Source organism: Eleutherodactylus coqui, chromosome 3 (genome assembly GCF_035609145.1).
Source record: "Eleutherodactylus coqui strain aEleCoq1 chromosome 3, aEleCoq1.hap1, whole genome shotgun sequence".
In the NCBI taxonomy this organism is placed as follows: domain Eukaryota; kingdom Metazoa; phylum Chordata; class Amphibia; order Anura; family Eleutherodactylidae; genus Eleutherodactylus; species Eleutherodactylus coqui.
The window spans coordinates 55,117,712-55,144,740 of record NC_089839.1 but is presented as its reverse complement, the minus strand read 5'-3'; the positions used below and the strand labels follow the sequence as shown (position 1 = coordinate 55,144,740).

Below are 27,029 nucleotides of genomic sequence, written 5' to 3'. Positions count from 1 at the left end.
GAACACCGAGTGGTCTTTGTGTTTCAGAGCATCCTGAAGATCCTGGTATCTGGGGAGGGGACGGCCCGGACGAGGGTCATGATCCCCATCCCTCAGTATCCCTTATACTCGGCAGCCATATCTGAGCTGAACGCCGTGCAGGTGAACTACTACCTGGACGAGGAGCACTGCTGGGCTCTGGATGTCAGCGAGTTGCGGAAGGCCTTGTACCGGGCCAAGGAATACTCCAACCCCAAGGTGCTGTGTATTATAAACCCTGGGAACCCCACCGGTGAGTAAGGGGGGTATATAGGCTCCGGGGTATATATGGTGTTATTGGAGCTCACCGTCCTCTCCCCCTCGTATAGGGCAGGTGCAGAGCCGGCGCTGCATAGAAGAAGTCATCCACTTTGCCTGGGAGGAGGGGCTGTTCCTTCTGGCCGATGAGGTAAGAACAGTTTTGGTCAGCTGTATATGTCACTCGTCACACGTGGCGATGTACAGCCGATCAGCTGACCAATCCATGTTTGCTCACTGATTGGCTCATCTTTGGCGCTTTCACCCGGCCGGCTGGTTGTAGGTCCGATAACCATGTAAAAGGGCCTCTACCCCCCTTAGTACTACAGGATGTATATGTATGTCCTAGGTGCACAGGGTTTGTATGTAGCAGGATCGGTTCATACACGGCCAACACCGGGTCACCACAACATTGATCAGTGTTCACCCCAATCGCAGCAGTTAACCCTTTAAATGCCGCTGTCAATTTTCCCTATGACATTTAAATGTTTAGTTTGACATTCAGGGGTCTTGAGTACCCCACTCTGCCCCAGGATTAGATAGCGAGGGGCTTTCCCAGGTATCGTGGCAATTGGGAGCCTTCTGAAGACCCCAGGGTTGTAATGTGTTTCTGCCTATTAAGGCCTGTGGCAGACATATTGAAGTATTGCAGTACATGGTGTAAGCAATAGAACGGTCACAAGTTCCAGTCCCCTTAAATAAAAAAAAATTTAAAAAAGTATATTAAAGTTTAAAAACTTTTTTCTGCATTTATAATGAAAATCGAAGTGTATTTGCTATTTGCCGCATCCATAAAAGTCCAGTCCGTTAGAATAATGCATCATTTATTCCGGAACGGTCAACTTCATCAGAAAAAAAGTACACAAAGACAGAATTGCACGTTTTTGGTTACCCCATCTTCAAGAATTTTTTTTTTTTTTTAAGTGAATAAAATGTTGTACATACTCCAATGGTGCCGGTAGAAACTACACTGCGTCCCGCAAAACACGGACCCTCGCACAACCCCGGTGACAGAAAGGCCAGCCTGTTATGCTGGTCAGGGGAAAGAAAACAAAATCAGTCTGGTGTCCTCACAATCCTAGCGGCTGATCCGCAGAATGAAGTTGTCATGATGCTTTTGTCGCTGTAAACACAAGACACCCCCCCCCCCCCTCCGCCCCGCTCCCAAAAGATTGCGGAATTAAGTTTTCGCCATTTTGCTGCACTTAGAAATTTTTAAAAGGCTTTCACTGCATTATATGGTCCCATTGGGAAATACAACTCGCCCCGCAGCAAGCCCTCAGATAGCGGTGTCGCCCGAAACGTAGAAAGGTCATGATGTTTTGAAAGTGAGGAAGAGAAACCAAAAATTTATGGGGAAGTGGGGATTGGAGGAGAAATGTCTGTGTCCTTAAGGGGTTAAGCAATGCATTATAGCCAATGGAACGCTGTGGGCCTAACTAATCTGTGGGGGTGGAGCCTCTCCAACCGCTGCTGGCCACTCATTGGTCTTCGTTGTGTATTTGCAGGTCTATCAGGATAACGTCTATTCTGAGGACTGCCAGTTCCATTCCTTCAAGAAAGTCCTGCATGAGATGGGTCCAGAATACAGCGGCACCGTGGAGCTCGCCTCGTTCCACTCCACCTCCAAAGGTTACATGGGAGAGTAAGTGGCGGAGGGTCAAGCTCCTGCAATGTGGGGGAACTCCTTAAGATGGTGACCCCATGTATCACTTATATCCGTCATTCATATTAATTAGCAACCAGCAGATCCAACCATTCTTTAATTAATAGAGGGGGGGGGGGTCTAGAAAAGAAACCGTAAAGGACCTGCAAACTCCATGCTTCTTCTCTGACCCTGTTACAGCGACCCCCTGTGTGTTTCAGGTGTGGCTACCGTGGGGGGTGCATGGAGGTGCTGAACCTGCACCCCGACATCCAGGCCCAGCTGGTGAAGATGCTCTCCGTGCGCCTGTGTCCTCCGGTGTCCGGCCAGGCAGCCATGGATGTGGTGGTGAACCCCCCCCCAAAGCCCGACGAGGAGTCCCATCAGCAGTTCATCCAGGTATGTCCGTTGCAGCCCCCACGGGAGTCTACGCAAGTGTCGGCCGTTCTGTGAAGACCCCCAACCATGTAATGTCCTTGCAGGAGAAGGAAGCTGTTCTCTCCTCTCTGGCTCACAAGGCTCGGCTAACGGAGGAATTGTTCAACCAGGTTCCTGGCATTCAGTGTAATCCCCTGCAGGTTGCGATGTACGCCTTCCCCCGAATCTTTATTCCTCTACGCTGAGGCTGAGGTCAGTGTGCAGTAATGTATCTTCTACGCTTCTCTTTCACATCCAGATAGATGAATGGCTGCAGAGCGCCACCTGGTGCTTATAGCAGGAATTGCGCAAAAGAAAATCTTGTTTCCTGTCATGATTATTCCCAGACAATAAATGGCTATTTCCATCTTATAAAGTAACTAGCGTACCCGTCGCGCGTTGCTGCGAAGACAGACATGCATATATACATTCATTTTTATATATCTAGATGACGGCAGCAGCGACCACTGAGGTTTTGTAGGCCGCTGCTTCCCCCTTGCAGGCTGAATAAAATAGCCGTTGGGTGGAACATCCAATTTATCCGGCTGCTGTGGCTTCTTAGGAAGATATCCTAGTACATGTTTGCCCACTTCCAACTCCAATGGAGACTGACTGTAAATGGCTGGCGTGCTCTAGTATTTATGGTTTCAAGCTGTACGTGTCATTGCATACAGTCTATCTATCTATCTATCTATCTATCTATCTATCTATCTATCTATCTATCTATCTATCTATCTATCTATCTATCTATCTATCTGGGTTATTGCATACAGTCTATCTATCTATCTATCTATCTATCTATGACATCAGGAAATGAGAGAATTAGATTCCGTACATAAAATTTGAACGCTAATTCTTTGGCGCTTTGAATTGAATAATCGAGTTGGGACCCATTACCTTTTCCTATTTATGACCTAATCAATGCTCGTGCCAAATTTCAAGTTTCTATGACATTGGGAAGTGAGAGAATTAAGTTGGGATGAGACATAAGGCCTTGCCCATAAGCATTCCCCAACCTCCAAGAACTGAACCTACCTACCTGAATGAGATTTTGTAGGCCGCTGCTTCCCCCTTGCGGGCTGAATAAAATAGCCATTGGGTGGAACATACAATTTATCCGGCTGCTGTGGCTTCTTAGGAATATATCCTAGTACTTGTTTACCCACTTCCAACTCCAATGGTAATTGGCTGGCGTGCTCTAGTGGTTCCAAGCTGTACGTGTCATAATACAGCCTTAATGACATCACAATGCAGCTTTATAGAACATGTTGGGGCATGTTCAAGGGCGTCCGATGTTGATGACATCAGTGATGACATCACAATAGCAGGTGGCTTACTTATTCGATCTACGTGGGGGGGGGTAACTTTTGACGACGCTCGCGCGCGCGCCATTTATCGTAGGATATTTGTACTATGCCTATAATCTTCCCAGGAGTGTACTTAACAACTTCCCAAAGTTTCATGGCGATCGGATGAATGGTGTAGTAGCGCATAAAGGACAAACAGACACGCACGCAGACAGACATACATTCAATTTTATATATATAGATGCTGTATCCCCAGGATATGGGATCAGTATGATGGGTGGGCATCTGGGATCTGCATCAATCCATGGAATGAAGGGAACCCAGTGCTGATGTAGTGCTGTGTCCCCTTTTATGGACAGCAGTGTTCCCAGTCAGGCGACAATATGCCACCACTTTATAAGATGGGAATACCCCTTAAGGATGCGGCCCTGTTTTTTCCCCATTTTCGCTTTTTCTTCCGCACTTTTTAAAAAAATCATATCTGTTTATTTATCCATCGCCGCAGCTGTCTGAGGGATTGTTGTTTTCTGTGGGACGAGCTGTATCTTTCACCGGTACTATAAAATGTACCGTAAAATCTACTGAAAAAGTTTTTAAAAATTCTAAATGAAGTGAAATGGGGAAAAAAAACTTAATTCCACCATCTTTGGCGTGCACACTGCAACAAAAACATGATAACTTTTTTCTGTGAGTCAGTACAAATACTTAGACACCAAATATATATAGTGTGTGTTTTTTTTTTGTTTGCGTTTTTTTTTTTTTTTTTTTTTTTTAACCCTGAAGATATTTAATTTAATTATCTTCTCCTGCCATCAACTTTTTGATCGCTTTTTATATTTTTTCTTGGAGATAAGGTAATCAAAAAAGTGCACTTCTGATCCTTTTATTATAAATATGGCAAAAGGGTTTTTTGTTTTTTTTTTAACTTTTATTACTTTTTTTTAATAAAAGTGTTTTTAAAACTAATTTGTACAGTCTTTTTTTTTAGTCCCCAGAGGGGACAAGAACTTGCGATGGTTTGAGGTTTGATCGCTCCTGCGGTATGGTGTAATGCCATAGCAGGTCTGATCTGACAGGCAATCTATCAAGCCACATCACAAGCATGGCCTGATAGGCAATGTGCAATGGTAGCCCTGGTGGCTTTCAGAAGAATTCCTCCAGGAAACGCTCCCGTGATCTCATTGCTGGGCGCAGTGTGAGACCCCCAAACATCGATCAGAGCATTTAAATGCCACTGTCAGAACGGACTGCAACATTTAAAGGGTAAACAGCTCTGATGAGCAGCGCTGCGTATCAGAGCTGTTGCGGGCGGGTTTCAGCTGTAAGAAACAGCCGGCACCTGCGTTGTATGGAGCGGGATCGACCCACGACCTCTCTTCATGCATTTCCCCAAACCTGCAGGATGTAACTGTACATCCTGTAGCGTTAAGGGGTTAAAGTGGGTTTCCAGGACTAAACTAGTGATGATCAGTCATCACTAGTTGATTGGTGGGGTCCCCCACTTGGGATCCCTGATATTAGCTGATTGTACTGACAATGGCACTCGGGTGCACGCCAGCGTCACATCAGTTCATACCAGACACAGCACTGGTCATTGTATAGTGGCTGTGCTTGGTACAGCACCTCAGTTCCACTCACTTGCATGAGACTGATCTACTGTCAGGCCATGGGATTGATCAATGTGACAATAGGGTGGAGTAGACCCCTTAACACAGCAGCCTCTGCAATCAGCTGATTGGCAGGGATCTCTGAGCGCTGGACCTTGCCAGTCAACTATGACTTATCCTGGAAACGGCTCATCAGCAATTTAGTCCTGGAACAACCCTTTAAGACACTTTTGCCTGTTGCAGCACCAAGCCACGTTGTTAATGTATAGGGGATTGTTATATGGCCGACGGGCTTTTAATTCCCCTCCATTCTGTTGCCGTTCCTGGATTCTTTGCAGACGGGGTTAAATCTAAAACAAGGCTGCGTTTTCGTTTGTCCCCACAGGAGTTGCAGACGGCCCCTGACATGTTTTACTGCATGCGGTTGCTGGAGGAGACCGGGATCTGCGTCGTTCCTGGAAGCGGATTTGGGCAGCGAGACGGGACTTATCACTTTAGGCAAGTTTTTTATTTTATGTTTTTTCTTACTGACACCACTACTGGGTTGTATTTATTTAAGCCTCTTTCACACGGGTGACAACAATATCGCCACGGTGATATCGCAGCTTTATCCCCGTGACTTTGTAAAATCGCGCATTGCATCGCTGCTTGCCGAGATAAAATCGCAAGAAGGTTTAGTCGTACCTCGAAACTAAGCCCTACCTGCACTCCAGAAAAAAAAAAAGTATTTCTCTAAAAGGCTCATCCGGGTCGTCCCGCTGCTCTCCAGAGCTCCGCTGGGGGTCCTGCAGTTCACCCCCACAGAAGATCACTTCCTGGTTGCCGGATTCATAAACCCCACCTCCAGGAAGTGATGCTGTGATTGGTTCATCCAGCACTGCATTGATTGGAGGACCTGGACCGAGCCTGCTAGATAAGCATCACTCATTTTTTTTTATTTGCAGTGCAGCTAGGGCTTAGTTTTTGGGGTAGGGAGTCTCCACACCAGCTGCAAACCGCCAGACTGAGTACTGCTGTATCCATAGCAACTGAGGCCGTGGGGCTTTGTGGGGGATGTAGTCCACCCATAATCCCTCATTCAGTGCACAAGGAGGATAAAGGACCTGTGATGACGTCACTGTCGTGATCAGGGGGCGGAGCTAAGAGCCGGTAACTGACATAATAGGTGCTGTCGGGCTGTGCAGGTAACTCAGACAGCACATATGGACTGACGGACAAGTGGTCGATACCAGTTTGATGGGCTCCAAAACAAAACAAAAAATCGCAAGATGGCATCAGAGAAAACATCGCAAATGTGAAGGAACCCATTGGAAAGCATCGGCTTTATATACAGGCTTTCTCTCACACTATCGAATTGTGGCAAAATTGCATGATCTGGTCGTCTGGGTGAAAACGGCCGACACAAAGGGAAGTTGGCAACTTGTTAAAGTGGTTGTGCCAAGCGTGACTTCTATCACGTGTATATAGAATAACAGACTGATTAGTAGGGGGCTCATCGTTCTTGAGACTGGGGGTCTTATGTTCCCTGCTTCTCATCTGCCGCCCCCACTTCCCCCCCCACCCACAGTGATGAATAGGGCAGCAGTCACACAGGTGTGGTGCTGCTACAGTCATCTTCATTGGGACTCCCGGAGATGGCGAAGGCTTTGTACTCTGCTAATTCTGTCTGCCCCCTTGAAGTTGAAGGAAGTGACGCTGGGCCTGTGGGTGTAGCGAGCCGCAGGGAGGAGGAGCGAGGGACCTGCCACCACTGTTCTCGGGATGAGTGGGGGCTTCAGCGGTGGGACCCCCACTAATCAGATTTTTATCAACTAGCCTGTGGAGAGGCGATAGTAGAACCCCTTTACCCCGTAGTTGGTACAAGAGAATCCTCTGATATCTGTACCCCCACTTAGGGCGGATCACTCCACAGTGGAGATATGTGACATGAAGTAGTGAGTATGTTGTAGGGTCATTTATACATCCATATCACTCTTTAACATAAACAACACTCTTCTCCCAAACTTGACGTGGCTGGTAACTGAGAACAATAGCTTATATACGTGTCCTACAGTAGCTGTTGATTCCCCTTCATGGCCGCAGTAGTAATAGAGACCCCATAGTGGCCCAAGTAGTAGTAGTGATCCCCATAGTAGTCCCCAGTTGTAATAGTGATCCCCATATCAAGTAAAATCTGAACCGTGCCCTTAAGCCCAAAACAGGTTGCATCACTAAGGGGTTAATGCTCTTAACTTGATACACAAGAACACTGGCTATTATGGAGACAGCACATGACAAATGACATCATAGACCTCATATGACATCACTATTGCTACGGAATGTCCAGAGTTCTAACCCGGGGCCATCTTGTGTCAGTTGAGCTCAATGACTTGAAGATGATGGGTGTAGGTATGTATCTCCTCCCACAGTACTGAGGTCTCGCTCACACATGGCGTAGCTGGTAAAATGGGCACATCTGGGTGCAACTGGGCAGATTTACTGAAGGCATTCAGTGTTTTGGTGTATAACAGTTGCATGTTTTGTTGCATGTCATCTTGTAAGCCGTGCGGGTGACTTTTTAGTTTCTTAGTAGTAATAGTGTCCCCAGTAGTAATTGCACCTCCATAGTGTGCCTAGTAGTAATAGCACCCCATGGTGTCCCCAGTAGTAATAATGACCCCTATAGTGGCCCCGGTAGTAATAGCACCCCATGGTGTCCCCAGTAGTAATAACGACCCCTATAGTGGCCTGGGTAGTAATGGCACCCCATGGTGTCCCCAGTAGTAATAACGACCCCTATAGTGGGCCCGGTAGTAATAGTGACCCCCATAGTGTCCCCAGCATAGACATGGGAGCCCTTGTAGGGACAGTGACGCCCTGTATCACACATGTGAGGGGCTCTCTGGAGCTGACGGGTGTTTTCAGCATCAAGTAGCCCCAATCAGGAATATTGGAGATGAGATCTGAAACCCTTTCCAACAATCTGTGAGTACGAGCCATGGGGGTTTTGTTGCTGATGGTGATGGATGTCTGCTATGGTGTTCCCTAGAGAGCGGAGACCACCCGGCCCCTCGACGCTTTATTTACCTACTGACTGTATTATCATTCATCAGTTGGGCTTTACTCTGATTCTTTGTGTCTTCCGGGTTAAAGTTGATGGTCTTCTCGTCAAGCATCTTCCTTAATGCTCCAGGCCCTAGAAGGGTTCTCCGTGCTTCTCTACATGCCGCGTATAACTGAACACCTCCAACGCATCGGACGCCATCTTCTCACAGACAGAACTATTTTACTTTCACTGCAGATAGTTGTGTGGGGGTCATTTTTTGCAGAAGTCCTGTAGTTACTATTGGAATCACGTTGGAGTTAATGTGACTTTTTGATAGTTTTTTATTAATTTTCCTCTTGGAGACAGGGTGACTTAAAAAGTACAATGCTGCATTGTTTTTTTTCTGATGATGTTCACCATGCTGGATAAATAAGCCATGCTTGAATATGGCCTCCATGTCTGCCAGCTATGGTGGTCTATGAGGCTCAGCCACTGGAAGTGTATTAGAGGAATAATAACACATGGCTATACTCAGGTCCCCTAGTGGGACCAAAATAAAATGTTTAAACAGTTTAAAAAGAAATAGTAAAATAAAAAAACATCAGAACTCCACCTATCCCCCTTTACTATGTAAAGAAATATATATTTATTAATCACACGCGGTATCGCTGCATTTGTAATGACCAAGAAAAAAAGTTAGTAAATTATTTAACCTGCACATCGAATGCCATGAAAAAATTACATATTTATAGCTGGTATAAGTTATACATCTCCTGTATATAGTGATATCGACCATGCTGGTGTAACCTGGGTGTCTCCTATATATAATTATATATGTATAGTTGATATAAGTTATACATCTTCTGTATATAGTGATATATACCATGCTGGTATAACCTGGGTGTCTCCTGTATATAATTATATATGTACAGCTGATATAAGCTATACATCCCCTGTATATAGTGATATAGACCATGCTGGTATAACCTGGGTATCTGCTGTATATAATTATATATGTATAGCTGGTATAAGTTATACATCTCCTGTATATAGTGATATAGACCATGCTGGCATAATCTGGGTATCTCCTGTATAGAATTATGTATGTACAGTTGGTATAAGTTATACATCCCCTGTATATAGTGATATAGACCATACTGGTATAACCTGAATGTCTCCTGTATATAAATATATATGTATAGCTGGTATAAGTTATACATCTACTATATATAGTGACTAGTAATTATTAGTACATTATAGTCCCAGTGTTTCTGGTGGCACATCACACACACAGTCGCTTGATTACCACACAAGACAAACACATCTTGGCTCCTCCCACAGCAGTGACATCACTACGGATCCTTCAGCCCACTGGATCTCTGTGGTGTAGGTAGGTCAGTGTGTTCTGTCAGGACTGTCGAGTTGTTAGAAATTATAGTACCAGTGTTTCTGGTGGCGCAATGCGCCACTCGGCTCTGCTGCATGGTACATACATTATGATCCCCACACATCACACACACACAGCTTGGCTTCTCCTACAGCAGTGACATCACCACAGGTCCTTTAGCCCACCGAATCTCTGTGGTGACGGTAGGTCAGTGTGTTCTGTCAGGATCGCTGAGTTGTGTCTTTTGAGATAATAATGGTTTATTTGTAATCTCATTTTTTTGTGCTCCCCTTCCAAGAGCCCTAACTGTGTTGTTCTTCTGTTAGTCAGACTTTGTGTTTTATATATGTTGTAGGACCTTTGATGGCATGACCAGGGGGCAGAGCGATGATGTTACCACGGGTGGAGCATAAGAATCACTCACACACATACATACAGGCAAGTGGTTGTTAGTAGTTTTATGGAACATGCTGGTATAACTTGGGTATTTCCTGTATATAATTATATATGTACAGCTGGTATAAGTTATACATCCTGTATAAAGTGATATGCAGCATGCTGGTATAACCTGGGTGTCTCCTGTATATAATTATATATGTACAGTTGGTATAAGTTATACATCTCCTATATATAGAGATATTGAGCATGCTGGTATAACCTGGGTATCTCCTGTATATAATTATATATGTACAGCTGGTATAAGTTATACATCTCCTACATATAGAGATATTGAGCATGCTGGTATAACCTGGGTATCTCCTGTATATAATAATATATGTACAGCTTGTATAAGTTACACATGTAAGTGTTTGTAGCTCACTGACACGCAAGTTCACTAAATATTCTAAAACAATACCTTAAGAATTAGACCTCATGCACATTGGTGGATTTTTGCTGTGGAATCCAGAGTAGGGGTCCACCTCCGGGTTCCGCAGCAATAACCCTCCATAGCATGCTATGGAAAAATGATTCTTCATGCGGATAAAAATTGCTCCATTTTCCTGTGGTTCCTGCACACATGGCTTCCGTTGAAGTCAATGTAAGCTGTCTGACCTGCGGTCTGTCCGCAATTGACATTGCAGACAGATTCCACAGGAAAAGCTGGAGATTAAAAAAAAAAAAAAAGTCCTGCGCATGTCCAATGGCGAGCCATGCGGCCCATCAGCAGTGCAGATTTAATATTCAGAAAGCAGGTACGTGCTTCCTGAAATAGTGTACTATATCATATACGCACCACCCCTCTGTATGGGGGAATAATGAAGAGAGATTCTCTATAGATGGTAATATATATTTATTATTAATGAATGAAAGATGTTAAAGATGTTCCCATCATGCAGTAAGTGGAAAGGAGCAGATGATGGTCATTCCGCTCTTCAGGCCTCGGCTTACTTTTGTGTTGTTTTTCGAAATACAGGTGAAGATCACACATAGGTGACGCTTTCCTGGATTCCTACAACATTGGCTTACTGTTGTGTTATTTTTCGAAATGCAGGTGAAGATCACACATAGGTGACGCTTTCCTGGATTCCTACAACATCGGCTTACTCTTGTGTTATTTTTCGAAATGCAGGTGAAGATCACACATAGGTGACACTTTCCTGGATTCCTATAACATGCCTCGTTCAGCCTTTGGGCCCTCTGTTTGTCAAGTCCGGGGGGTGAAGGAGCGCTTTGCAATCTTAGCTGCTTCCTTCCGTCAAGTCCGATGGGTGGTGGAGCTGCTTTCTTCATTAGCAGCTTCCTTTTATCATCGTCACCACATTGTAGATGAGACGTCCAGATGGTTACATAGCAAGTAAGGTCGAAAGAAGTTCTTCAATTTCAACCTGTAATTCCTTGCTATGTTGTCCCAGAGGGAGGCAAAAACCCCTGAGGATTGTTGGTTTGTCCTCATGTTAGGGGAGAAAATTCCTCCCTGACCCCAAATATGGCGATCGGAATGAGTCCCTGGGTTGTTGAAGCTCGAATCTACCTGAATGTTAAGGGGTGGATGTTCAATGGTGTTGTGAAGTCTGGTATGCATATATCTATATTACGCTGAAGCTCAGTACTATGGAGCAATTCCAGCAACCTCATTGGTTCTGATTCAGAATTCCAGCAACCTGTTTGGTTGTTTGAGTTGTGTGATTCAACCTGATTGGTTGTTTGGGTTGTGTGATTCAACTTGATTGCTTGTTTGAGCGTAATATAGATATATGCGTCTGGTATATAGGAAAATCCTATATACCACTAAGTTGAGCACTTAGTTTTCTTTCCTCCTGAATGGCCTCCTGTCAAACAAGTTGGCCATCCAAGATTTGGTCTCGATGGTGTCAATGGTGTCAATAAGATGATATTGATGAGACCATTCCGGACACAAAAAGCTGATTCCTTCGAAGATTTTCTGCTCTTCAGCGCTTATTTTGTTCCGTTTTTCCTTATAGCGTAGAGTTCGCTTTATATTCTGTTTAACAGAAGCCGCTGTCATGATTGCCGGTGGTACGAATCTCCTGGCTTCTACATCTTCCCAATTGATGTTGGAAAAATATGGATGTTTCCTCACGTCTCCTTCTACTCCTAGCCGCTGGTGCTGATCTTTATGCAGCAGTCCTTGTAAGATGCTCAGAGTGTCAGGAGTCAGTGACTCTGGGTAGTGCGGAGTATATTCGAGGATGGCAAGCTTAGTGGCATTGGTATTTTTTCCTTTGAAAGGAACCTTATATGTGTACATCTGATACAGTATTACACCTATGGCAAAATAGTCTACCCCTTGTCCGTATTCCTGGCACCTCACCACTTCTGGGGCCATATACTGTAATGTACCTATACACCGTCCTTTGATCCTTCCATTTGCATCCATCCTTGCAGCAATACCAAAGTCTGCTATTTTGACATGGCCGTCTGCACACAGAAGGATGTTATCTGGTTTGAGGTCCCGGTGTATGAAACCTTTCGTGTGCAGGAACTGTGTGCCACAAATCACTTCGGATGTGATAAATTGTATTGTGGGGTGATCAAGAGGACGGTTCTTACGCATAAACGTTAACAGGTCCCCTCTGGTGGCCAATTCCATCACATAATAGACACATTCTGCTGTGTGGAAGGCGGCCAGGCCGTGAATCAGGTGAGGGCTCATGTGGGTTCGTTTTAAGATATTGCACTCTCTGAAATTGAGCGTACGACTCGTGAACTCCTGTTTGTTTGTAACTTTAACGGCAACACATTCATTGCGGATGATGTCTCTTGCCAAATAGACTTTTCCAAAGGCTCCTTCTCCAAGTGTCCGATGGAATATAAAAGACTGTAACGTTAGGGGTACCGTGGCAGGTGTTACCTCGCCAGGTTGTTCGGGTTTCTCCATACAGTTGTTGCTTGGTATGGGTTCCTCATAATGGCTACTGCAACTCTGAGAGGTGTTGGTAGATTTGTGCAGCTCCGCGTCTAGAGAAGTGCCATTGCTGCTTGACTGCTCAGATCTACACTCTTCTCTCTCTGTGTTGATGCTTATGCCTGTATTTTCCCCTTTATTACAGTCCTTTTCCTTCCCTTTAGATGATTCATTGTCTGTTTATAGGAAACAAAGGAACACATGTTAATATGTATAAGAATTATTACAGTCTTCATTGCTATCCCACAGCAACACATATTCATATATAGTCAGATCACGGAACATAAAACTGACATTATATTCACTAAAGTGCAAAATCCTAAACAAAGACCTAAATATTGTTTTGTGTCTGCAGCTCTTGTGCGGATCTATGTGTTTCTATGGTTAAAGATTATAACATTTGAAAGGATTATAAACAATTCCCATGAACATTCCCAGCTACTTCCGGATATCCTACCTCTACTGTTGATGTTACTGGGCCCTGGCATTTCATAAGAAGCTCTTTGGCTATCTCTTATGCTCTCTCCATTCTCTCCAACTTCCTTTATCTTTACTTCTTCATTATCTTCCAGTTTTTCTTCTCCACTCTGTGCATCCTCTGCATTATAGTGCTGGATGTACAGATCTTCGAGGCTCTGGATTTGGTCGTTAATGTGATTAAACTCTGCCCGTATTTCCAACTGAGTAGCATTGCACTGGGCGCACAAATCTTCCAGGATGTGGATCAGGTCATTAAGACGTTGGTATTGTGCTTGTATTTCCTGTTCCACAAAGCTGTCTTTCACCAGTTCTGCCTCCTCATAGTTGGTCTCGATGTTTTGGTTTTCCTCTACATCGATCTCTCTTTCCTGCTCTTCAGGTGACATGTTGGCTATAAAGAAAAAATGTATAGTTATATGATAAGGAGTCAAATCAGGAAACCTGAAGCCTGCTTTATACATAATGAAGGATAAATGAGATATAACTAAGGAATAATAAAGTGGATGTTTAGAGAACTTTCCAAAATAAGACCTCACCCATTGCTTTGTATGGCCTATTAGGGCACATGGACATTATAGAGGGGCTCTCACACACGAGGAACATTTCATGCTCCAGGGGACCCAAATGTCCAAGAATTATGGGGAGGGCCATTAATCTTAATGGCTGGTACATCATATTACATTTAATTTTCATAGGTGCCAGTAGCAAAACACGTAGTGATCCAATCTAAAAAGAGTCGTCCTAGTGGTGATGATTTAACTTGAACCGCTCACTGCCGCAGGATGGATATGTACATCCTGGGTGGGAAGGAGTTCACGTGAAATTACATACATTTACATCATATGGATGGTGCTGGCTCAAAAGCTGATCCCACGCCATCCGCAGTGGGAGCTGGCTATGACTGACAACAGGCCTTATGCTGCACTATTGATTACAGCATGCATGGAGTTAACAGCGAGGGAGTGTCCTCTGTGATGTTGAGGCAGTGGGACAATGAATTGCCATGGCAACTGGAGGCCTAACAGTGACTTCCAGTCTGCTATGACTGCCAATGTAAATCAATAACCAGAATACACTGTAGTAAAGAAGTAATGCAGTGTAATATCTGAGCACTTATACTGCAGGTTCAGATTCCCCAAAGGGACATAAATTGTGAAAAACAAATTCTACAAAACCATCATGTTAATAATAATATAACATTTTTTTATGCGCACTTTCCCTTTTTGGTTTAAAGAAATTCATTTAAAAAGCCTTATGCTTGGTATAACCACATCCATAACAACCCTACTATAAATTGTAAACACTTTTATCCCACACAGCAAACCCTATAAATAAAAACAGCCAACAGGTCCTCATACAGAAATGTTGATGGAAAAGTAAAAACATTATGGCTTTTGAAAAGTGGAGATGAAAATCTAAAAAAATTTGTGTCCTTAAGACCAAAATAGACTGAGTCATTAAAGGGTTAAAGGGAAATTATAACCTTGTTCTTTGTTCTGGTCAGCGAATTCCATTTTGTAATCCATAATGTTTTTGAAGGCTTAGGTGGAAGCCGGGCATCAGAAGAGACAAGGAGAACACGTAACTGGTGGCAGGTTTTACATTTCCCAAGGAAATAAGCTCTACTGTGCCCCCATCACCCACATTGGCAGAGAACTGTGCATTTGCATATTGGGGCTGTTTTATACCAAGGCATATTAGCTTATAACTGTATCCCGGGCTGGTATGCAGCATTCCATATTTACTATGATGTCATAATTGCTCTTCACTAACTGTAGAAAGTTTACAAAGGATAAATGGAGCAGTTGCCCATATTAACCAATCAGATCACATTTTTACTGTTGAAGTGAAAACTGAAATCTGGTGGATTGTTTTGGGTGGCTCTTCCACTTTTCCTTTGCAGCAGCATATTATACATTACATTATAAAGGTTAAACTACAACTTTCATCATGACACCCAGAGAATCCCGAGCACTTCCCTTACTGCACTTTCCCTTTGTCCCCTCCCTCAATATCTCTTGCAGTTACTTCCTATATTATTGGGGTCCTTTTGGCAGTAACAAACGGGTGGGATGGGGGCTGTAACTATAACCATAATCTTTTTTTATATGAGAAGTTGCATGTATCCTACCTTTGCTGTCCTCTATATTGATGCTGGATCCTGGGAGTTCCTCCTCCATATTGGTATCACTGGGCTCTAGGAGTTCCTTCTCCATATTAATACCAATAGGTCTTGGGAGTTCCTCCTCCATGATTGTCCCGCTGGGTGTTTGGAGATCCTCCTCCATGATTATCCCGCTGGGTGTTTGGAGTTCCTCTCCCATAATTATCCCGCTGGGTGTTTGGAGTTCCTCCTCCATGATTATCCCGCTGGATGTTGGGAGTTCCTCCTCCATGATTATTCCACTGGGTGTTGGGAGTACTTCCGCACTTCTCTCCTTTTGGATGGTAGTGCTGCACCTTATACACCCAGTAAACCTTGCCCAGGTTTTTCGCAAGCATGCTAAGAACCAGTTCTTTCTTGGTTTCTTAGCTTTAATTGGCTTGTCCTGGCCATCACGGCCATTGTTCTTCTCTTCAGGAATGTGCTCGATCTTATCAGCTTCTTCCTGTAAATGGTTGGTCTTCTTTTTTGCCTTCATTTTATCACAAAGGCGAAAATATAGAAAATCTAGAAATCCGTATGGATTGACGCTCTCACTTATTCTCTGCTAGCTGCAGCAAGTGAATGCAAGGATTCTGACCCGTGCATCTGTATAAGAAGGCTTGTGCCATTGTGATGTCATAACTGCCTTGTGATGTCATAACTGCCTTGTGATGTCATCTCAGCATTGTGATGTCATCTCACCATTGTGATGTCATCCACTGCCTTTAGGAACATTCTAGAACATGTATAGACATGTTTATATGTAGAAGATTGATTTTATATTGGTAGATAAGATATTAGAACCAATATCATAAATACAATGCCAGAACTGATTTGTTTGCCTTTCTCAAAAAAGTCAATTGTATACCAGTGTAAAAAAACAGCGTATAGCTGACCTATAATTGTATCCACGCTTTTATGAGCTCTTACCTGCAGATTTTGCTGCATATCAACAGTTTGACTTTATTGTGGATTTTTACATTTCCATTGAACTCAATTGGGAAAATTTGCAGCAAATTTGCAACTAATCTGCAGTATAAGGGCTCCTTCACACGAGTGAACGTGCTTTTGCGCGTGCTTCAGCTCAAAATATTTGAACCATGAGCAAGCCATTTTTGCGGTCATCTGATAATTTTTCTATACTTTTGCACCCATGTTGCATGTTTATTTGTACACAGCAAACAAAGATGCAGGAAAATAGAGCATGCTGTTTTTTTTTCTGAGTGAGCAAAATGTGCAGATAAAATATGCTCATGTGAGCGCACCCATTAAAATCAATAAGTTCTATTCACGGTGTGGATTTTGACACAGGTTTGTATGCAGAAATGCTGCAGAATTTCCCACAAAATTTTTTTGCAGCATTTCTGCCACATAGAAACATACCCTTAGGATGTGGTTGCATGGGCCATAAATGTTGCAGATTTTCCACATGGTGACTCCGCAGTGTTTACTATTTAAGCTATGTGGATGAGATTTAAAATAGCTCATCCACGCGGTGTAGAAATTCCCTCACGGAATCTGCAGCAGAGCTGATACGTTATGGATTTTAAGGATGAAATCTGCAGCAAATTCTAACCGATGGCTGTGAAGATTCACAGTAGATTTTCCAATGTGTAAAATTTGCAGCAGAAGTAGCCCATGTGCACATACATTATGGGAATGCAGTGTACAGGATGGCCTGCAGATGGTGTTAGACAGGCATTCTGATACTTGCAGAAAGAAAACACCTATGGGTGTGGCATGAAATAAGATAAAAGGAGCAGTTCCTACCTTACTCAGGGGGAAGTGACAGCTTAGAAAAGCTGAAAGGGCTGCAAGCCTGAGGTCTAGTGTGGAAGAGTGAGAGGTGGCGTGAAGATGCCGCATCAGGAACTGAGAGCCTGAGGTGTGTGTTGTGTACCATACAAGTTTGCTTTGCTATGTGCAATAAATGCTGGCAGGTACCAGTTTTAAAGATGTCAAGTTTCCTTGAGTCTTTATACACCGATGTCCAGACCGAGAGATTTGCAATCTGCAGGCAAGAAACCCCAGCTTGCCACAACATACATCTGCACACTGAAGAAGTGCAGTGATGAAATTAGCTAGTAGGGCGCTTGAGAACAGGCTTTTTGGGAAAGTGTTCTAGTTTAGTCTGATAATTTGTCACCAGTGTGGGTATGTGTTGAGGAAAGACAACCTCCAGACCAACAAAGCTCAGTGGACCTGGGAGCGGTCTGTTACAAAACTTCTGCTTCTGACTGAATATCACAAATCTGACATGGAAGGACGCCCCCCTAGACTGACACTCTGGATGGATATGAGATATGGACATTGTGATGTTGCATTGAGACGGTAGGTCTATATGATAGACAACCGGCCAGGAAATTATATGGATTTGTGTACACTGCAACAAAAGGTAACATTGTGAAGATTGTGTTATGAGTTCTGTTGATTTGCCACAATACAGGATGGATTTACTAAGTTTGTACTAAACTTCTGGCCTGGATGTGGTTCACTAGTGTACAACCATCCATCTGGTGGAGGAAAGATGGCGATCTGATGAGCTAACAGCCCCCAAGTTATCACAAGACATACAAGTGCGGCTTTTACACATATATTTCACATACATACACCGGGGCATACACAGACATATTACATTTTAACACATTGATCCATACTTGCACCACCGCCTGTGGAGAGATCATCCAACCTCAATGTGGGGGAGTTGCAGCGGGAGGAAAGCAGAGGCATCTTTATTAGGAAGAAGCCATTGCTGCTGGGGACACGCGACTGAAAAACAGCCAAAAAACAATGGCAGCCTCTTAAGGCAGGAGGGCCTTTTTGTGGCTGGGATCCCTGGGCAGTTGCCCAGTTTGCCCCCACCTTACCCTGACAATGCTGGTCCTGTCCACAGGGTTTGGGTAAAGGGGATAGAAGGAGGTGGCTCTACGGGTCCTGTACAATCTTGTCTTTGGTTGGTATAGGAGATTCCCCTAATATCTATCTGAACTGTTCATGAATCACACTGGATTAACATGCACCCTCTACCTTCCCTTTTTACCCAAACTCTACAGATACCTAATATGCTCTGTTATTACTAGTTTTGTTGGCATTTATTTATTTTTTTGTTCTTGTTTCATCTATTAAATGTATTTAAAATCATAGTGATGAAGCCTGCTTGCGCCTTAGTGACGGTGCCAATTTTTGGAAATCTGATAGATGTTTCTTTATTATAGAAACACTCCGTAAAGGTTTTGCAAATAATTCTGATATTGTGTTTGTCCCATGTTCAGAAACATACCCATTGTGGCCCTAATATTTTGTCTGTTTGCACAACGGGGCCCAAAAGGAAAGGAGCAGCCAGTGGCTTTCGGAACAGACATTTTGCTTGATGGTGATTTAGGTCCCATTACCCACTTGTAGAGCCCTTGAGCGGCTAAAACGATAGATAACCCCCACAAATGACTCCATTTTAAAAACTAGACTCCTTAATTAATTCATGTATCGGTCTACTGCATATTTTGACCCCACAGTTTTTGAATGAATGTAAGCAAAGCAGAAGAAAAAATTACGATTTTCATTTTTGTGCAAATTGTGTCATTTTAAAAAGTTTTCCTTGTACAGCACACATATGAATGAAGACTCACACCCTAGAATGAAAACCCTTGTTTCTCCTGTGTTCACAAACCCCTACTTATTGTGGCCCTAACTATATGTCTCTATGCACAATAGGGCCCTAAATGGAAGGAGCAGCCTGTGGCTTTCAGAACAGAAATTTTGCTTGAAGCAGCCAAAATGATGGAGAACCCCCACAAATGACCCCATTTTGAAAACTAGACCCCTTAACGAATTCATCTAGGGGTGTACTGCGAATTTTGATTCCATAGTTTTTGAATGAATCTAAGCAAAGCTGAAGGAGACATTTTCATTTTTTTGACAATTGTCAATCTAAAAACAGTTTCTTTTGTACAGCACAGATATGAATGAAGACTTTCACTCCAAAATGGATTCCCCCGTTTGTCCCATGTTCAGAAAGATACCCATTGTATCCCCCAATCTACTTATAGGACACATGACTTGGCCTATAATGGCGGGATCACCCATTTTCATGGCGCAACTGAATAAATTCCAGGCCCCATTGCTCACTTGTGCGGAGAAACAAATTGACTCCCTAAAAATAATCCGCCCCCCCCCCTCCCCTCCGCGCCCTTTTTGGCATTCCCTAAATCTTAGATAAAAGTAATAATGTAAACTGTTTGGTATGTCCGAAGACCGGGGTAATTATGGAGGCCTGGTTGGGATGGGCTCATGGGGCAATACAACTGGGTATCCCTCCTCCTCTCATGCTTTTGTGGGAGTATTTCTTTACCGCAGGGATTGGGAGTAAAAAGTAGCGCTCTGTGAGGGTTCATAAGCTGGCTGAGGTGCGGTGATCTCACAAAGAAGGCACTCAACAAGCTGCTCCTGGAACTGCAGGAAGGCGAACGTTCCCGGGGCTTCTTGGAAATTATATATTATGGATAGCGGTCTGAATAACGCCGTATGTGGTATCCACTTGCAGAGGCCTGCAGCGGATCCCAGCTGTGAGCCCGCCTGTGGCCCTATGTATGGTCACATATCTACTGTGTATACCTGTATACTCACACAGATGGTCATGCGCTGCACACCTTTTTTGCTTGTATTTCCTGCGTCGTCGCTTAGTGATGATGCGAGTTCCTGCAGCCCATATACAATGTAATTGTATGGGGTCCGTGGGTATATCTGCGACCATAGAGCACAATGGGCTCTATGTTGCGAATGTTGCGCTTTGTTTTGTGCGAGTGGATTACGTAATTCCAAGCCTCTAATGTGAGTGGAATTGTGTAATCCAGTGCATTTGATTGATCCACCGATTGATCTCTTATATCGCTGACTAAATATACAGGGATGACGTCTACATCTTTACCAAGGTAATACCCAATGAGAAGTCTGCACTAACCCCCGAGGTGCTGGGCTGTACAACTACAGGGCGTCTATTACATCAGTTCTTGCATTAGCTTTTCGCACTCTGCAATGACTCACTGATGTCCTAATATGTGTGATGGAGAGATGTACTCTGAAGCTGCTGGGCCCCAGTGCGATATCTATAATGGGAAGAAGGGGGAGCCCTAGAGCCCTGGCGCAAGTGTGAAAGGGGCATAACACTGCGTCCCCGCCACACGGGCAAGTAAAGCACGCTCAATAATCTGCTGCAGTATATGATGATGCTATAACTAGTGGGAAACACTTGATGTTTATCCAACTTTGTCTTGTTTTGGGTCTACAACCTCTGTAGATTAAAGGGATTGTCCAGGGTTTAAAAGATCATGGCTGCTTTCTTCCCACCTTGGTGCCACCCTTGTCCCTGAGTTGTTGAGTACTGCAACTTAGCTCCCATTCACTACAATTTAGCTGAGCTGCAATACAACACATAACCCTTTGGACGAGGGTGGCGCTGTTTTGAAGAAAGCAGACATGTTGATCTAGTCCTGGACAACCCCTCTAAATTCTCCAGGGCCGGTTGCGCCAACCACCCTGTTGATCTGGGTTTAAACTCATCAGTTCTTGACCTTGGTTTAAGGAATGTTTTGCGCCAACACTTCCTGATCTAAAACTTGCAAAACCAATTTCACTTGATCTGATTGAAGGTTGAAACTAGAAGTGTATCCTACATGGTGATTGGTGACTGTAGTCAGGTGATCTTGCCAGCTCTCATGGCAATAGTAAAAACATGGCTACTACATCAGCAACTGCTTGATGTAAGCTCATAACTCAGGAAAAGCTTATTGGCTGAGTCAGCCATTTTGGATTTCAGCTGCTAAACTAAGTTCAGCCAGTTTGATCCGCCAAAATTGGGGGATCAAATTGAACCAAGATCACAGGCTAAACGGTGTGGGTGCAAGGGTGTTCTACTTTATCTTGGATCAACTCTTGTTGATGTCAAATCAAAACTTTGGTGTAAAAGCCTTAGATCATGGCTCTTTTATCCTTAGAGCTGGTAATGGCCCATCACATGCTATGGAAATACATAAACGGGACCTGATGGAGGAATACGATGAAGATTATTATCAGGCTGCATGTGGTGCTGCTCACTGTCCCTCATTACAGTGGCTTCAAAGTTTGTACACTAAGCTATTTCACCGCTTAGTGGCCAAGCCTGTTTGTGCTGGAGCGAACTTTTAGAAATCTCCCATGTGTCACTTAACATATCACAACTCTGTAAAGGCTTTGCATATCCAATTGATTCGGACATTGTTTTTTCATCCCCTTGTTGTTCTTCATTTAGGTGGTAAAAATAGACTGTTAGAACTTGTGTATATTTATTAAAATTGCAAATATTGGCAAAAATTTCAATAAACTGTACTTTTTTTCACATTTTCAAATGTTATATCTCTAATATGTGCTAAGATATATATTTCCATCTCTCTACTTTATTCTGGAAGCACGTTTTGAAAACCCCTTTCTTTCCATTTAGGAGACATACAAATTTAACATTACTTTTCAGTATTTTGAGGAACACTTTGCTTTCCGGCACCAAGCCAAGATTGGAAAGGCTCGTGGGTGTCAGAATGATAGATACCCCCACAAATGACCCCATTTTATAAACTACACACCTTAACGTATTCACTGAGGGGTCAGGAGGATTTTGATCCCACAATTTTCTTTCAGGAATTAATGCAATGTAGAAGGGAAAAAATTTCATATTTTTGCAAATGTCATTTTCCAGACAGTGTTTTTTCCATAGTGCACATGAAAATGAGGATTGATACCCCTGTTTGTCTCGTGTTCGGAAATATACACATTGTGGCCCCAATATTATGTCTGGATGCACAATGGGGCCCAAAATGAAAGGAGTAGTCGGTGGCTTTCTGAACAGACATTTAGCTTGAAAGCCTTTTAGGCCCCATTGCACACTTGTAGAGCTCTTGAGCGGCCAAAACCATAGAGAACCCCCACAAATGACCACATTGTGAAAACTAGACTCCTTAATGAATGTATCTAGGGGTGTGCTGCCCATTTTGCCTGTAGCAGCAGCCACAATACATACACGAGTATAGCCGCTCCGAGTGTAAGCCAAGGTACCTAATATTACCCCTAGGCTTATACTCAAGTCAATAATTGTCCCTAGGTTTTTGGGGTAAAACTTGGTACCTTGGCTTATACTCAGGTCGGGTTAGACTGAAGTATATCTGATTACATGCAAAAGCCTAATGATATTAGAGCAATCATTGCATGCAAAGCATTAACAGCGGGAATCGGTTGTCTCACCCATCCCCGCTGTGGCTGTGGGAGGCCAACTGTCATTAGCAACAGTCTCCAGCAGTAGATGGTGTGGGCTCAGATCTGTAGGATGTAGATGCAAGTCCATTCCAGAAAGCTGCTTCCTAACGTATACATACATTCACGTGCTGCGGTGGCAAGGGGTTAAAAGGGTTTCCTGGGACGCAGTGAAGTGGTGATCTGCCTTTCAGAATCCCTGCCAATCAGCTGATGACAAGTGAGCACCGCTGCCACTTCAGTCTATGCCAGACGCAGCACCGTACATTTCCGCCCGTACACGCCTGCATAGGATTGCATTACAATACGCAATCCTATGCAGAAGGCCGCGGTTTGTCTACGTGAAATGACGCGCAGAAAACAAACCGCGGCATGCTCTAATTCTGTGCAGGGCTCGCAGAGCCCCGTACAGAAACGTCTCACTGGCTGCCGGCTCTGCGCATGCGCCGGCTGCTGGCACATGAGTCGGAGCTGCGGGAGCGGGTGAGTTCCGCACTGCTCTCTGCAGGCGCTCGGGTCGGGTCCTGCTGCGAGAATTCTCGCAGCCGGATCTGACCCGGCCGTCTACAGGCGGCCTTAGGTCTCCTGTCCACTACAAAAATACAATCCGCGCGGAATCTGCTTTAAATGGTATTTTTTTTGCATGCAGATATCCGCACACATTGCTAGCAATGTTGCCGATCTGCGGTAAAATGGAGCATGCCGTGTTTTTTCTCCCACGCGTGAAAAACGCAATTCTATTAAAATGCCATCCGCGGGTGCAAAAATCAGTTTAATGGACCGCGGATGGCGAATGATTCCCTATAGGCAAAATCCGCTGCGGATTCTGCAGCGGAAATCCGCTGTGGAATCCGCAATTCCATTTTGCTAGTGGACATGACACCTTAGGGCTCCTACCCACAGGCGGAAATCCGCTGTGTTGCCCGCAGCTATTAGGTTCTATGAAATCACCCATGCTCTATTTGCGCGGGGAATACGCGTGGACGGCTTCCATTGCGGTCTATCGAAGCCGTCCGTTCACTCTATCTTCTGCTGTAGCACAGCGGAATATAGCGTGAAACCGCCTCTACTCCTACTGCCAGCCGCGTCATATGATGCGGCCGGCGCGTCACATGCTGCTGCGGCGTCATGCGCTCTATTGCGCATGCGTGCCGAAGCGTCATGCGGAACGTGGTATTGGGGTCTCTGGGGGGGCGCCGTGACGTGCTCCGCCACGGAATTCCGGTGCGGAGCCCTTCGCGGCCGTGTGCAGCTGGCTTTACAGTGAGTCTGAAAACATAAATATGGTTAAACAAAAAAACAAATGCAAATCACGTTTTATTATTTATTAAAAATGTGGATTTTACACCAAGTTTCATTCCCTGATATAAACAAGAGGCCGGATCTTTTCTGTTTGCGGGTATTTTCTGTTTACTCCATCATAGTAAAATATTGCGCAGTTTTTCAGGATCCTCCGTCATAATTCTTTGAAAGAAAAAGCTTATTAAAAAAAAAAAGGTGAGTCACAGGCAAAAAGCAGTTCATAAAAGGAAGGGTTTCAAGATTGCTGAACGTCGAGGGTCTCTTCACTGTCTGCCAGCCTTCCCGTTCTGAAGGACGTCAGATCTGCAGGAAATGACGAAAAATCTGCAGGTTAACAATCACATCCCACTAGTATTACTGATCCCTAGAGCCGCTCCACGCACTTACATTGACCACTACTCCCCCAACCAGGTCAGAAGAAACACACGCACGCACGCACACACGCACACACACACGGCGTATTGTCCACACGCAGCGCACACACACACACACACGGCGTATTGTCCACACGCAGCGCACACACACACACACGGCGTATTGTCCACACGCAGCGCACACACACACACACGGCGTATTGTCCACACGCAGCGCACACACACACACACACACGGCGTATTGTCCACACGCAGCGCACACACACACACGGCGTATTGTCCACACGCAGCGCACACACACACACACACACGGCGTATTGTCCACACGCAGCGCGCACACACACACACGGCGTATTGTCCACACGCAGCGCACACACACACACACGGCGTATTGTCCACACGCAGCGCGCACACACACACACACACGGCGTATTGTCCACACGCAGCGCACACACACACGGCGTATTGTCCACACGCAGCGCACACACACACACACGGCGTATTGTCCACACGCAGCGCGCACACACACACACGGCGTATTGTCCACACGCAGCGCACAAATCTGCAAAAAAAGTCAGGTTGTGTCAGGTGGCGTCACGCAAATCTCAGGTGACGTACTCACCACACGTAGCGCACTAATCTCGGGTGACGTACTCACCACACGTAGCGCACTAATCTCGGGTGACGTACTCACCACACGTAGCGCACTAATCTCGGGTGACGTACTCACCACACGTAGAGCACAAATCTCGGGTGACGTACTCACCACACGTAGAGCACAAATCTCGGGTGGCGTCTCCACACGTAGAGCACAAATCTCGGGTGGCGTCTCCACACGTAGAGCACAAATCTCGGGTGGCGTCTCCACACGTAGAGCACAAATCTCGGGTGGCGTCTCCACACGTAGAGCACAAATCTGCAAAAAAAGTCAGGTTGCGTCAGGTGGCGTCGCGCAAATCTAAGGTGACGTACTCACCACACGTACCGCACAAATCTCGGGTGGCGTATTCTTCAGACGTAGCGCACAAATCACGGGTGGCGTCTTCACACAAAGCGCACAAATCTGCAAAAAAAAGTCGGGTTGCGTCAGCTGGCGTCGTGCAAATCTCAGGTGACGTACAAAATATGCACATATGAGTAGATGCAAGCGAAACGGCGCAAATGCAAGCGAAAATATGCGCAAAATATGCATATATGAGCAGATGCAAGTGAAACGGCGCAAATGCAAGCGAAAACCTGCAAATATGCGCAAAATATGCACATATGAGCAGATGGCAGCTAAACTGAGAAGAGGCATGGGAAAAGATGCGCAAAAGTGCGCAAATGCAAGTGAAAACAAGCACATAAGTGCAAAATATGCACATATGAGCAGATGCAAGCGAAACGGCGCAAATGCAAGCGAAAACCTGCAAATATGCGCAAATTATGCACATATTAGCAGATGGAAGCGAAACTGTGTAAATGCAAACGAAAATAGGGAACTATGCGCAAATAATGCACATATGATGAGCAGATGCACGCGATGGAAAATGTGTCATATGCAGCAGCTTACCTCCCCGAGTGATGTGAGATAGCGAAGCGAAATTCTTCTGCTGGAGGTGGAAAAGGTCAGGTTGCGTAAGTTGTAGAAACCGTCCAAGCATCAGGTGCAAGGTTCTTCTCCAGAGTAATAGTGCCAGCGGAATCCACGCCCGCGATGACATTACAGGTCACGTGACGCGCGGGCACAGCTCATCGTGCACGGCTGCTGAACTGTATTCTGCGTGCACAATGAGAAGTCACGTGGTGCCGCTTCCAGCCACCTCATTGGCTGGAATCGGCAGCACTCTTAGCACTAATATACCACCAGAACTTAGTTTATGGCGCTATATGGCGTCCGCGTGTAATATCCACTTTAAAGCGCTCAGAACACGCCGCCATATTACTGACATGTACAACACACGTGTCTGAAGTTGGGGTCATTCCAGCCTCGCTCACACCGCTACTCCGGCTTTCCTTCTCTCTTCCATTTTTGCAGCAGAGACGGCATTGAGGTTATGTTCGCGTCTGCGTTCGGAGCCGCCGTCGTAGATTCGGCACAAAATGTAGGACTTTTGTGTCCAGTAAAATGTCAGACAGCTGAACAGACCCCATTATAGTCAAAGGGGACCCTTCAGCCTGGAGACCCCCCTTTACTGCCCCCCCCCCCCGCCCCAAAAACACAAAACTTTCAATTTTCTTTGGTTCCGTTAGGTTTCCATTGTTAGCGGACCCAAAGTGCGCAGCCGGCAGCGGGATTTGTCCCCTGTAAGAAAAAAACCAGAAACCCAACGGAACGGAAACTCACTGAAAACGTACAATTTGATTTTAGTTTTTAAAACACTCATTAAAATCACTAGGGGGCGGAGCCGTTCATTTCCGTGCATTGTAATGTGGAGCGAC

The 27,029-nt window shown here is 44.8% G+C and overlaps 1 pseudogene; it reads left to right on the top strand.

The window, feature by feature from the left end:
• LOC136620683 (alanine aminotransferase 2-like) overlaps positions 1-27,029 on the top strand; it is a 51,678-nt pseudogene that overhangs the window by 4,870 nt on the left and 19,779 nt on the right.